Raw genomic sequence first — 13712 nt, forward strand, 5'->3', positions numbered from 1 at the left:
GGCAGTGAGGGAGGAGCCGGCCAGCGGGGGAGGCAGTGGGGGAGGAGCCGGGCAGTGAGGGAGGTAGTGGGGGAGGAGCTGGGCAGCGAGGGAGGCAGTGGGGGAGGAGCTGGGCAGCGAGGGAGGCAGTGGGGCTGTGCTGTAACATAATGAAGAAATACAATTCATCCTCTGAGCTAATGAAAACCTGCTTGCAGGACTATGAGGAGAGGAGAGTGGAACTAATTGGACAGTTCTTTCACAGAGCCCACATAAGCACAATGGGCCAATTACCTCCTCTGTTGGTCTATCATTCCATGATCCTATGGCTACATTGATATGGTGCTCTGTTATAATGTTCACTTCACCTTAGGCAGTCTCCCAGAAGTCAGGATGACTTGCTCCAGGTCAATGGTTTCAGAGATAGCAGATGAGTCTAATGCCTGATCTGCAGCCTCTGTCATGGCGGAGCAGGTAGTGTTCAAAGGGTTGAGTGAATGTATTGTTTGGAGGATTGTACATTCTGTCTGATGCTTCAACTTTGCCTCTTGTGTTCCTTGCGAAGTCTCTCGATGTGCTCAGTACGTCCCTGAATAAACCTTGTCTGTTTCAGTCAGTTACCAGCCTGGGTATCCTATGAGCTTTCAGGGAATCTTCAATCTTTTCAGGGTGATTTTAAGAACATTGCTAAAATGTTTCTGCTATCCTGCTGCAAGGTTTCTGCTGCATGTCCAACACAGTGCAGCTGATGAAGTGATTACTGCCTCAGTGTGAGGCATTGGTTTGGGTGAGAACATTGCTATCGGACCATGTTTCTTACAATAAATTTACAGGAAACTGAAGAATTGATAGAAAGCAGGCAAGGATTGGAGGCTTTCCTTCATATCCAAAGAAGGCCATAGGTTTGTCAACACAACAGGATACTGAAAAAAGGTTTCCTATTTAGAGATTAAGTTGTGAGGACACAGTAGCTTTGGGAGAGAGATCAAGAGGATAAGAAATTAATGGCTGTCAGATTAGTGACATAGTACCAGTCCAAAATGAGAAGAATGAAGGGGATGATGTGTCACATGTAGAGGGAGAATATTGTTCAAATTGGGTAGGTGAGAGATTTAACAATAACAATGATAACATAATGAGCCCCTTGTCTCACTGAACAAGGGGACCTGCAGGATGCTGTTAGCTCATGGCTCTCATGGACCAGAAGTTTTACTTTTGCAATTTTGTTACTGTGACTAATTATATTTGTAAGAGGCTGCCAAAGTACATACAACAAAAGAACACCAATGTTTATTACACACATAAGGAAAAGAATACTAACAATGTTACGCTATAACTCATGGAGCTTTCTTCTTCCTAACTTCTAAGCAGTTTCAGAGCAAAATACCTTCAGCTTCCAGCCATTTACTGCTTCTCTATAGGTCTTCAAAGCTACTCAGTACTATTTTCCCCAGTCTGATGTTTTGGAGACTGCTAAACCAACAGCACCTTGATACTCTGATGAACCTGCCCACACACTGTCTGACCTTCTGGATGGTTCTGACTTGCAATCATACTGGACTCCTACAGCTGGGCAACAGCAATTTTCTCTTCTAACCTTTTTTTTCCCACTAACACACTAAATGGCTCATTTCAAACTCCACTGCAAGGCTGTAAACTCTCACTAATTAATTTCAGACATCGCTCTCAGAACAAATCGAAAACGAAAATAAAAATCATGTCTCCCGATCTTAACACATGTAATATAGAAATACAAACCGAAATTAAAGCTAGACGCAGTTTTGACCACTTCAAAGCTCAAACTTCTACACAATAATACATGTTGAACCTGTATCACTGTATTGCAAGATAAGAATGGGAAATAAATACTTCGAAGCAATTAAAATACAAAAATAAAATTTGAGACATTAGGTTCGGACTAGTTCAAGGCAAATCTATAACGGGAACCAGGAATCGCTGCAAAACCGGCTAATATATGGAACTGTCAACCAGAAAATGCAGTGTGGCAAAAACCCAGGAATTATTCTACAACCAGTTCAGGTTTCAGATCCTTAATGAGGGAGTCGTGTCTGTGATGACAACATAAGTGAGCTAAAACGGGATGAATAGCATTGTTGAAACAGGAGCCAATACAGGTTAAGCTAGCACAGGGTATGATGGGTGAACACAACCAAGTGAGGGTTTAGATGCACATGGCAGATTTTGGATGAACTCATTTTAGGGATTTCAAGTGATTAACGGAGACAGTGTCAGAGTAAGTGAGGAGAGCTGAGAGTAACTTATACTGACATCAAGGCGCCATTGAGCCGAGTGTGGCATCAAAGATAAAAAGTGGATTAAATGGGAATTGAGTGAAATCTCTTCACTGGTTGGAGTCATAGAGGTTTACAGCACAGAAAAAAGGCCCTTCAGCCCATCGAGTCTACACTCATCAAAACCAACCATCGAATTATTGCAATCCCATTTTCCAGCACTTGGCTCATTGCCTTGTGGTCCTTGGCATCTTAAAGGTTATGAGAGTTTCTGTCTCGACCACCTTACAGATGATGAGTTCCAGTTATAGAGCCATAGAGATGTAAGCATGGAAACAGACCCTTCGGTCCAACCTGCCCATGCCGACCAGATATCCCAACCCAATCTAGTCCCACCTGCCAGCACCTGGCCCATATCCCTCCAAACCCTTCCTATTCATATACCCATCCAAATGCCTCTTAAATGTTGCAATTATACCAGCCTCCACCACATCCTCTGGCAGCTCATTCCATACACGTACCACCCTCTGCGTGAAAAAGTTGCCCCTTAGGTCTCTTTTATATCTTTCCCCTCTCACCCTAAACCTATGTCCTGTAGTTCGGACTCCCCCACCCCAGGGAAAAGATTTTGTCTATTTATCCTATCCATGCCCCTCATGATTTTGTAAACCCCTATAAGGTCACCCCTCAGCCTCCGACGCTCCAGGGAAAAAGCTCCAGCCTGTTCAGCCTCTCCCTATAGCTCAAAGGGTAAAAACCCTTTGGATTCTCCTTGATTCTATTTGCCAAAGCTATCTCATGTCCCATTTTTGCCCTCCTGATTTCCCTCTTAAGTATACTCCTACTTCCTTTATACTCTTCTAAGGATTCACTCGATCTAACCTGTCTATACCTGACATATGTTTCCTTCTTTTTCTTAACCAAACCCTCAATTTCTTTAGTCATCCAGCATTCCCTATACCTACCAGCTTTCCCTTTCACCCTGATAGGAATATACTTTCTCTGGTTTCTTGTTATCTCATTTCTGAATGCTTCCCATTTTTCAGCCGTCCCTTTACCTGCGAACATCTGCCTCCAATCAGCTTTCGAAAGTTCTTGCCTAATACCGTCAGAATTGGCCTTTCTCCAATTTAGAACTTCAACTTTTAGATCGTTCTGCACCATTCATAGCAATTCAGATACTGAAGCATTCTGTGTCCAGCTGCAAAAAGACCTGGATAACATTTTAACATGAGATGAAAATTTCACCAGGATGTTGCCTGGGATGGAGCATTCTAGCTCTGAAAAGAGGCTGGATAGGCTCAGGTTGTTTCTGGGAGGAGACCTGATAGAGGTGTATAAGATTATGAGGGGAATGGACCAGGTGAAAGAAAGCAGCTCAGTCAAAGGACCAAAACAAGGTGGAGGCATAATTTTAAAGAGAAAGACAGAAGATTGAGAGGAGATTTGAGGACTTGTTTCACCCAGAGGGTGGTAGGAATCTGGAATGTACTACCTGTGGGAGGATAATTGAGGAAGGAAACCTTACAACCTTTAAAAAGTATGTGTAAGAGGTGGAAAGTTAAAGGGGGGGATACATGCGGCAAGTACTTTACACAGAGGGTGGTGGGTGCCTGGAAAGCGTTGCCATTAGAGGTGGTAGAGGCAGGCAGAATAGATTCATTTAATATGCGTCTGGACAGATGCATGAGTAGGTAGGGAGCAGAAGGATACAGATGCTTAGGAACTGGGCGACAGGTATAGACATTAGATATGGATTGGCTCCAGCTTGGAGGGCTGAAGGGCCTGTTCCTGGGCTGTAAACTTTCTTTGTTCTTTGTATAACATGGCCATTTCCAACGAGAGAATATAACTATCACCCCTTGATATCCAATGGCATTACCATCACTGAATCCCCTGCTATCAACATCCTGGGGAGTTACCGTTGACCCAAAACGGAACAGGACGTACCATATTAATATTATGGCTACAACAGTAAGTTATAACCTTGGAATTCTGCAGCAAGGAAGTAATTCAGCTCCTGACTCCCTGAAGCTTGTGTGATGAAGCTGCTCCTTTAACAAGATTAGATTGTGCTTGGTTTTTTCCTTCAGGAAGTTGTAAAAACACAGGTTCCGAAAAGTCTGAGTTTGGATGGGTTTCAGGACCAATTTGCTTACAACTGACAGATACTGCCTCAGGCAGAAGCCTTTCAAGTTTAAAAACACTTGTATAATGAAAGGGATGTGGCCAGTTCTCCCAGCTCAGCTTTTCTCTGGTTTGGTTTCTTTTAGCAGTAGTTGTGTGGAAATGCTACTGGAACTTAGAAGCAAGCTCTGGCTGGTTCTCTCTCTCTCTCTAACTCCTAGCCTGTAAGAAGTTGTGTTTGATTTTATCTTTTGTGCCAAGGGGTGTTTATGGGGATTGTTGCAAGTATTTTGGAACAGCATCATTAAGTGGGATGATCTGTTGGATTTTCGGGCAAGTTATTCGGTATTCTATTTTCTGTTGTTTGTGTTTCATTTGGTAATCCTGTAAATAAATTCTGTTTTGTTTAAACTAAGTGGTTTGACCAGCTGATATTCTCCTGGAATACACACTTTACACGTGCTTAAAACATCTAGCAAAGTTAGGGTCTGGGCTACCTTCTTGAAATGTTTTGAGGGGGTCTGGCCTGGGCCATAACACTTGTCCACCATCTACAAGTCAGGATGTGATAGCGTACTCCCAACTTATCCAGATGAATGCAACTCCAACTATGTTCAAAAACTCAACTGTATACAGGACAAAAACAGGTGGCACCTTATCAACCACCTTCAACATAGAGTCATAGAGTCATACAGCACAAAAACGGACCCTTCAGTCCAAATAGTCTATGCTGACCAAGTTTCCCAAACTAAACTAGACCTACTTGCCTGCATTTGGCCAATATCCCTTTAAACCTTTCCTATTCATGTACCTGTTCCAATGTCTTTTAAATGCTGAATTGTACCAGTCTCTACCACTTCCTCCTCGCAGTTCATTCCACACATGCACCACCCTCTGCGTGAAAAGGTTTCCCCTCAGGTCCCTTCTATATCTATCCTCTCTCGTCTTAAAAATATGCCCTCCAGTTTTGATATCCCCTACTCTGGGGAAAAGACCTTTGCCCCTTATGGTTTTATAAACCTCTCTGTCACAGTGTCAGTGTCAAGGGAGTGTGGCACTGTTGGAAGGTCAGCGTTGAGCAAGCACTGCTCTGTCAGAGGGTCTCTCTGTGCCTCTCCCCGTCGCAGCAGTATATTCCATTTACCAGGTGCACTGAATAACTAACAAGGTTATTGAGAAACTTTCCCAATCCCTACCCCCCTATTAACTAGTAGGACAAGGGGCACACGGATTCACCACCTTCAAATTCCCTCCCAAGCCACACATCATCTGACTTATAACTACACTGTGGTGCCTTCACGCTTGTCGAACAAAACTCCTTCACAATACCTGGAGTACCTCTTCCCCAAGGACTGCAGTGGTGCAAGAGGGGACTCACCCAACTTTTCAGGGCAAATAGGAATAGGTGCTAACCATTAATCAGCAACACGCACATTCCAAGAAGAAAAAATTGAAACCAGCTCAGCCTAGTGCCAGTGCAGTCACAGCAGAACGTCCCATACCAGGGCAGTGAAAGGAGACAACTTACCGGGTTACTCAGACTTTGACTGATTGAAGTTCTGACCTTGATGCAGGCAAATTGTCTTTGCACCCAGGAGCCTGTCATCCATTTACACTGTCGAGGCAGAATGGTTGGAACAGATGATGTATTTGTTTGTATCAAGGAGAGAATAACATTCCCAAAAAAAAACACAACTTAATTCCCAATTCTTCTGAAGCAGCTGTCCCTTCACACAAAAGGATCAAACTTCACATCAGAATCAGGCCCAAAAGCGACTGCACCAGACAGAGAGATTCAGTTATCCTCAGCACACGTCCAACCCCTCCCCCAACTCCCCACCCTCTAGCTTTACACCCCCCTACCCCCTCCCCCCAATATCCATTACAGTATCTGTAATATCTGTAATGGATATTACACAATATCCATTACAGTATCTGTAATATCTGTAATGGATATTACACAATATCCATTACAGTATCTGTAATATCTGTAATGGATATTACACAATATCCATTACAGTATCTGTAATATCTGTAATGGATATTACACAATATCCATTACAGTATCTGTAATATCTGTAATGGATATTACACAATATCCATTACAGTATCTGTAATATCTGTAATGGATATTACACAATATCCATTACAGTATCTGTAATATCTGTAATGGATATTACACAATATCCATTACAGTATCTGTAATATCTGTAATGGATATTACACAATATCCATTACAGTATCTGTAATATCTGTAATGGATATTACACAATATCCATTACAGTATCTGTAATATCTGTAATGGATATTACACAATATCCATTACAGTATCTGTAATATCTGTAATGGATATTACACAATATCCATTACAGTATCTGTAATATCTGTAATGGATATTACACAATATCCATTACAGTATCTGTAATATCTGTAATGGATATTACACAATATCCATTACAGTATCTGTAATATCTGTAATGGATATTACACAATATCCATTACAGTATCTGTAATATCTGTAATGGATATTACACAATATCCATTACAGTATCTGTAATATCTGTAATGGATATTACACAATATCCATTACAGTATCTGTAATATCTGTAATGGATATTACACAATATCCATTACAGTATCTGTAATATCTGTAATGGATATTACACAATATCCATTACAGTATCTGTAATATCTGTAATGGATATTACACAATATCCATTACAGTATCTGTAATATCTGTAATGGATATTACACAATATCCATTACAGTATCTGTAATATCTGTAATGGATATTACACAATATCCATTACAGTATCTGTAATATCTGTAATGGATATTACACAATATCCATTACAGTATCTGTAATATCTGTAATGGATATTACACAATATCCATTACAGTATCTGTAATATCTGTAATGGATATTACACAATATCCATTACAGTATCTGTAATATCTGTAATGGATATTACACAATATCCATTACAGTATCTGTAATATCTGTAATGGATATTACACAATATCCATTACAGTATCTGTAATATCTGTAATGGATATTACACAATATCCATTACAGTATCTGTAATATCTGTAATGGATATTACACAATATCCATTACAGTATCTGTAATATCTGTAATGGATATTACACAATATCCATTACAGTATCTGTAATATCTGTAATGGATATTACACAATATCCATTACAGTATCTGTAATATCTGTAATGGATATTACACAATATCCATTACAGTATCTGTAATATCTGTAATGGATATTACACAATATCCATTACAGTATCTGTAATATCTGTAATGGATATTACACAATATCCATTACAGTATCTGTAATATCTGTAATGGATATTACACAATATCCATTACAGTATCTGTAATATCTGTAATGGATATTACACAATATCCATTACAGTATCTGTAATATCTGTAATGGATATTACACAATATCCATTACAGTATCTGTAATATCTGTAATGGATATTACACAATATCCATTACAGTATCTGTAATATCTGTAATGGATATTACACAATATCCATTACAGTATCTGTAATATCTGTAATGGATATTACACAATATCCATTACAGTATCTGTAATATCTGTAATGGATATTACACAATATCCATTACAGTATCTGTAATATCTGTAATGGATATTACACAATATCCATTACAGTATCTGTAATATCTGTAATGGATATTACACAATATCCATTACAGTATCTGTAATATCTGTAATGGATATTACACAATATCCATTACAGTATCTGTAATATCTGTAATGGATATTACACAATATCCATTACAGTATCTGTAATATCTGTAATGGATATTACACAATATCCATTACAGTATCTGTAATATCTGTAATGGATATTACACAATATCCATTACAGTATCTGTAATATCTGTAATGGATATTACACAATATCCATTACAGTATCTGTAATATCTGTAATGGATATTACACAATATCCATTACAGTATCTGTAATATCTGTAATGGATATTACACAATATCCATTACAGTATCTGTAATATCTGTAATGGATATTACACAATATCCATTACAGTATCTGTAATATCTGTAATGGATATTACACAATATCCATTACAGTATCTGTAATATCTGTAATGGATATTACACAATATCCATTACAGTATCTGTAATATCTGTAATGGATATTACACAATATCCATTACAGTATCTGTAATATCTGTAATGGATATTACACAATATCCATTACAGTATCTGTAATATCTGTAATGGATATTACACAATATCCATTACAGTATCTGTAATATCTGTAATGGATATTACACAATATCCATTACAGTATCTGTAATATCTGTAATGGATATTACACAATATCCATTACAGTATCTGTAATATCTGTAATGGATATTACACAATATCCATTACAGTATCTGTAATATCTGTAATGGATATTACACAATATCCATTACAGTATCTGTAATATCTGTAATGGATATTACACAATATCCATTACAGTATCTGTAATATCTGTAATGGATATTACACAATATCCATTACAGTATCTGTAATATCTGTAATGGATATTACACAATATCCATTACAGTATCTGTAATATCTGTAATGGATATTACACAATATCCATTACAGTATCTGTAATATCTGTAATGGATATTACACAATATCCATTACAGTATCTGTAATATCTGTAATGGATATTACACAATATCCATTACAGTATCTGTAATATCTGTAATGGATATTACACAATATCCATTACAGTATCTGTAATATCTGTAATGGATATTACACAATATCCATTACAGTATCTGTAATATCTGTAATGGATATTACACAATATCCATTACAGTATCTGTAATATCTGTAATGGATATTACACAATATCCATTACAGTATCTGTAATATCTGTAATGGATATTACACAATATCCATTACAGTATCTGTAATATCTGTAATGGATATTACACAATATCCATTACAGTATCTGTAATATCTGTAATGGATATTACACAATATCCATTACAGTATCTGTAATATCTGTAATGGATATTACACAATATCCATTACAGTATCTGTAATATCTGTAATGGATATTACACAATATCCATTACAGTATCTGTAATATCTGTAATGGATATTACACAATATCCATTACAGTATCTGTAATATCTGTAATGGATATTACACAATATCCATTACAGTATCTGTAATATCTGTAATGGATATTACACAATATCCATTACAGTATCTGTAATATCTGTAATGGATATTACACAATATCCATTACAGTATCTGTAATATCTGTAATGGATATTACACAATATCCATTACAGTATCTGTAATATCTGTAATGGATATTACACAATATCCATTACAGTATCTGTAATATCTGTAATGGATATTACACAATATCCATTACAGTATCTGTAATATCTGTAATGGATATTACACAATATCCATTACAGTATCTGTAATATCTGTAATGGATATTACACAATATCCATTACAGTATCTGTAATATCTGTAATGGATATTACACAATATCCATTACAGTATCTGTAATATCTGTAATGGATATTACACAATATCCATTACAGTATCTGTAATATCTGTAATGGATATTACACAATATCCATTACAATATCTGTAATGGATATTACTCATCCACAAACTCCATCAACAAACACATCGACCTGGACCCAATATACCGGCCACTACAGCGGACAGCTGGAGCTGACAACCGGAAGCGGCAGATGCAAAACACTATAAATGCCGGAGGAAACATCACAGAAGCGCTTCACAGGAGGCTCCCAAGCACTGAGGATGTCACCTAGACAGGGGACAAAACGTCTGCAACACAAATTCCCAGCTCGGCGAACAGAACCACAGCATGGATATTAAAGGCAGAGTGAGGGTCCCTGCCAGGTCATTGTGGGTTAGAGAGGGCGCCAAACGGGGAGGGGATGGATCCAGATGTCATTGTCCACATCGGTACCAATAACATTGGGTAGGATTAGAAAGAAATTAAGAATTTGAACAGTCCAGAGTTGGGTTAAAAAGTAGAACCTCCCAGATGGTAATCTCTGCCTGAGGCACTGCCAAACTGGATCAGAGGAAATAAAGTCAGGAGGTTGGACATGACCTAAGGACTGGTGTGGGATGAATAGGTTTCAGTGCATAGGGTACTTGCAGTACAGGGTCAGAAGGGTGCTGTCCCATTGGAATCAGTGAAGTGTCTCGGTGGATGGAATAATTTGGGCTTTCCATGGGGTTTTAAACTAATGGTGTGGAAGAGGGGCATTGGCAGAGGGAATGTAGGCTTGGAAAACAAGAAGATATGGTCGCATTACACAATAGCTGTTTGAATAACAGTGTGCAGTGTGGGACAAGAATCGACAAGTATACAATCAAAAACTGTAGTAAAGAGGCTAATGGTAAAAAGGCAACATTAAAGGCTCGAACTGAAAATGTGTTGCTGGAAAAGCACAGCAGGTCAGGCAGCATCCAAGGAGCAGGAGAATCGATATTTCGGGCATGAGCCCTTCTTCAGGCTCATGCCCGAAACGTCGATTCTCCTGCTCCTTGGATGCTGCCTGACCTGCTGCGCTTTTCCAGCAACACATTTTCAGCTCTGATCTCCAGCATTTGCAGTCCTCACTTTCTCCTAGAACATTAAAGGCTCTTCAATGTCTGTCATTTATAGAACAACCAAAGGAGGTGATGTATTTGATCCCACCATAATGGTGAAATTTGAATTCAATAAAATCCATAATAAAAACCAGCCTATTGGTGATCATATAACCACTGCCAATTTCTGTAAATCCCATCTGGATCACTGATTAGATTAGATTAGTTACTGTGTGGAAAAAGGCCCTTTGACCCAACAAGTTCACACTGACCCGCCGAAGCGCGACCCATTCTCCTACATTTACCCCTTCACCTAACACTAAGGGCAATTCAGCATGGCCAATTCACCTGACCTGCACATCTTTGGACTGTGGGAGGAAACCGGAGCACCCGAAGGAAACCCACGCAGACACGGGGAAAATGTGCAAACTCCACACAGTCAGTCGCCTGAGGTCGGAATTGAATCCAGGTCTCTGGCGCTGTGAGGCAGCAGTGCTAACCACTGTGCCACTGTGCCGCCCATTGTCCTTAGGGAAAGATGTCTTTAGGGAAAGAAATCTGCCATATTTGCTTGGTCTGGCCTACACATGACTCCAGACCCACAGTGGTATGATTGACTCCTCACTGCCTCTGCACAATTAAAGATGAACAATAAAGGCTGGTCCAGCCATTGGCACCTGTGAACTCACTAAAAAAGTGAGATAATGATAGTCAGATGAATGAGTATGATTTGTTATGGAAATACGGCTACAAGAGGATCAAAGATAGGACTCAAATATTCAACGGGGTGGTAGATGGGGTCTACCTCAATGCGTTTGTTGATGGCTGGAATGCCATGCTTCTAGGAATTCTCATGAGTGTCTCTGTTTGGCTTGTCCTAGGGTGGATGTGTTGTACCGGTCAAAGTGGTGTCCTTCCTTATCTGCATGTAAGGATACTAGCGAGAGAAGGTCATATTGTTTTGTGGCTAGTTGATCTTCATGTATCCTGGTGGCTAATTTTCTGCCTGTTAGTCCAATGTAGTGGTTGTTACAGTTCTTGCACGGTATTTTGTAAATGACATTAGTTTTGCTTGTTTTCTGTATAGGGTCTTTCAAGTTCATTAGCTACTGTTTTAGTGTATTGGTGGGTTTGAGAAAAAGAACAGGAAATGACATCACCACAGGAAATGACATCACCAGCCCAAAGAAACTCAAACATGTAAATAGAATCATCAACAGTGCTTCACCCGGAGGCCCACTGAAGATATTACCTAGTATGGTGATGAAATGTCTGGAAATGAACCTTCCAGCTCATCGAGCAAACCTACATCCTGTGCTAAACGTAATTACATAGGGATGAGGCAAGTGTTAGCTTGAGTGAATTAGAAAAGGAGCTAAGCAGGAAAGACTATTGAGAAACGATGTCAGACATTTTTTAAGCATAGTTTATGATTCACAGCAAAGATATGTCCTAGTGAGGAAGAAGGATACTAGAAAGGGAATAAACCAATCATGGTTAATTAAGGAAGTTAGGGATGTATCAAATTTTTTAAAAGTTCAATGTTTCAAAGGTTAGTGGTAAAACAGAGGAATGGGAAAGTTTTAAAAACCAACAAAAGATGACCAAAACAAAAAAGAGGGAGAAAATAAACTATGAAGACATAAGTAGCAAGTAATATCAAGACAAACAGCAAGAGCTTCTATAATATATAAAAATGAAAAGAGAAGCCAAAGTGAACATAGGCCCCTTGGAGAATGAGGCTAGGGCAATAATAATGAGGAACCATGAAATAGCAAAGGAGTTAAATAAATACTCTGCATTAGTCTTCACGTAGAAACACCAATAACATTCCAAAATTATTAAATGATTAAGGGGCCAAAGTGGGAGTAGAGAAAAGGAAATAAATACAGGAACTATCACTAGAGAGGAAGTATTAGGAAAACTGATAGTGCTACAGACTGAGAAGTTCCTAAACCTGATGGGATGCATTGTAGGATTTTAAAGGGAGTGGCTACAGAGAGATAGTGGATATACTGGTCATATGCTGCAAGAGTCCCTGTCTTGTAGAAAAGTCCCAGAGGATTGGAAAATCATCAGCGTAACACTTATTTGAAAAGGAAAGGAGGCAAAAAAAAACAGGTAGCAATAGGCCAATTAGCTTATGTCTGTTCTTGGGGAAATGTCAGAGTCAAATATAAAGGATGCAATATCAGGGCATTTTGAGATATATCACCTGATCAAGTAGAATCAACAGGGCTTCATGAAGGGGAAACCATGGCTGACAACTTTACCAGAACTCTTCTGTCATTTGGTCTTAGAGTCTTAAAATGATTTTTGTTAGTTGAAATTATCAATGATTTTGTATATAAAATCTGCTCTGATGACCACCACAATGTGGAAGATGTGGGCACAGCTTTTAGAATGAGATTTGCAGATGCCACTTTTGCCTTGTCATCTGAATGGCATTCACACTTTACAAACAAACAATCTGTTTATTAAGCTTCATGTCAATGTGTTCTTTTGAAATCTTGCAAATGACAGGTGAAGGGTTGAGCTCAGGCTATGTGTTCAATCCCTAGTTTTCATTGTTGAGATTCTATCTAATTTACTTATGAAAGGTGTCAATTTTCTGTTGAAAAATGCTCTAACTAGGAATAAGGCATTGCCATTGCCAGTGGGTTCAGAAAATTCAATAATGCTTGTAAAACTGAAAA

The 13712-nt window shown here is 38.7% G+C and overlaps 1 protein-coding gene across 1 annotated transcript in view; it reads right to left on the minus strand.

Moving 5' to 3' along the window:
- Window positions 1-6059, minus strand: part of ccdc92 (coiled-coil domain containing 92) — a 60367-nt gene extending 54308 nt beyond the window's left edge. The window contains exon 1 of the mRNA XM_043715329.1: window positions 5887-6059. The gene's annotated coding sequence lies outside the window, so the exon portion shown is untranslated. The remainder of the gene's footprint in view (window positions 1-5886) is intronic.
- Between the last annotated feature and the right edge of the window lie 7653 nt (window positions 6060-13712).

The sequence above is a fragment of the Chiloscyllium plagiosum genome, chromosome 25 (genome assembly GCF_004010195.1).
Source record: "Chiloscyllium plagiosum isolate BGI_BamShark_2017 chromosome 25, ASM401019v2, whole genome shotgun sequence".
In the NCBI taxonomy this organism is placed as follows: domain Eukaryota; kingdom Metazoa; phylum Chordata; class Chondrichthyes; order Orectolobiformes; family Hemiscylliidae; genus Chiloscyllium; species Chiloscyllium plagiosum.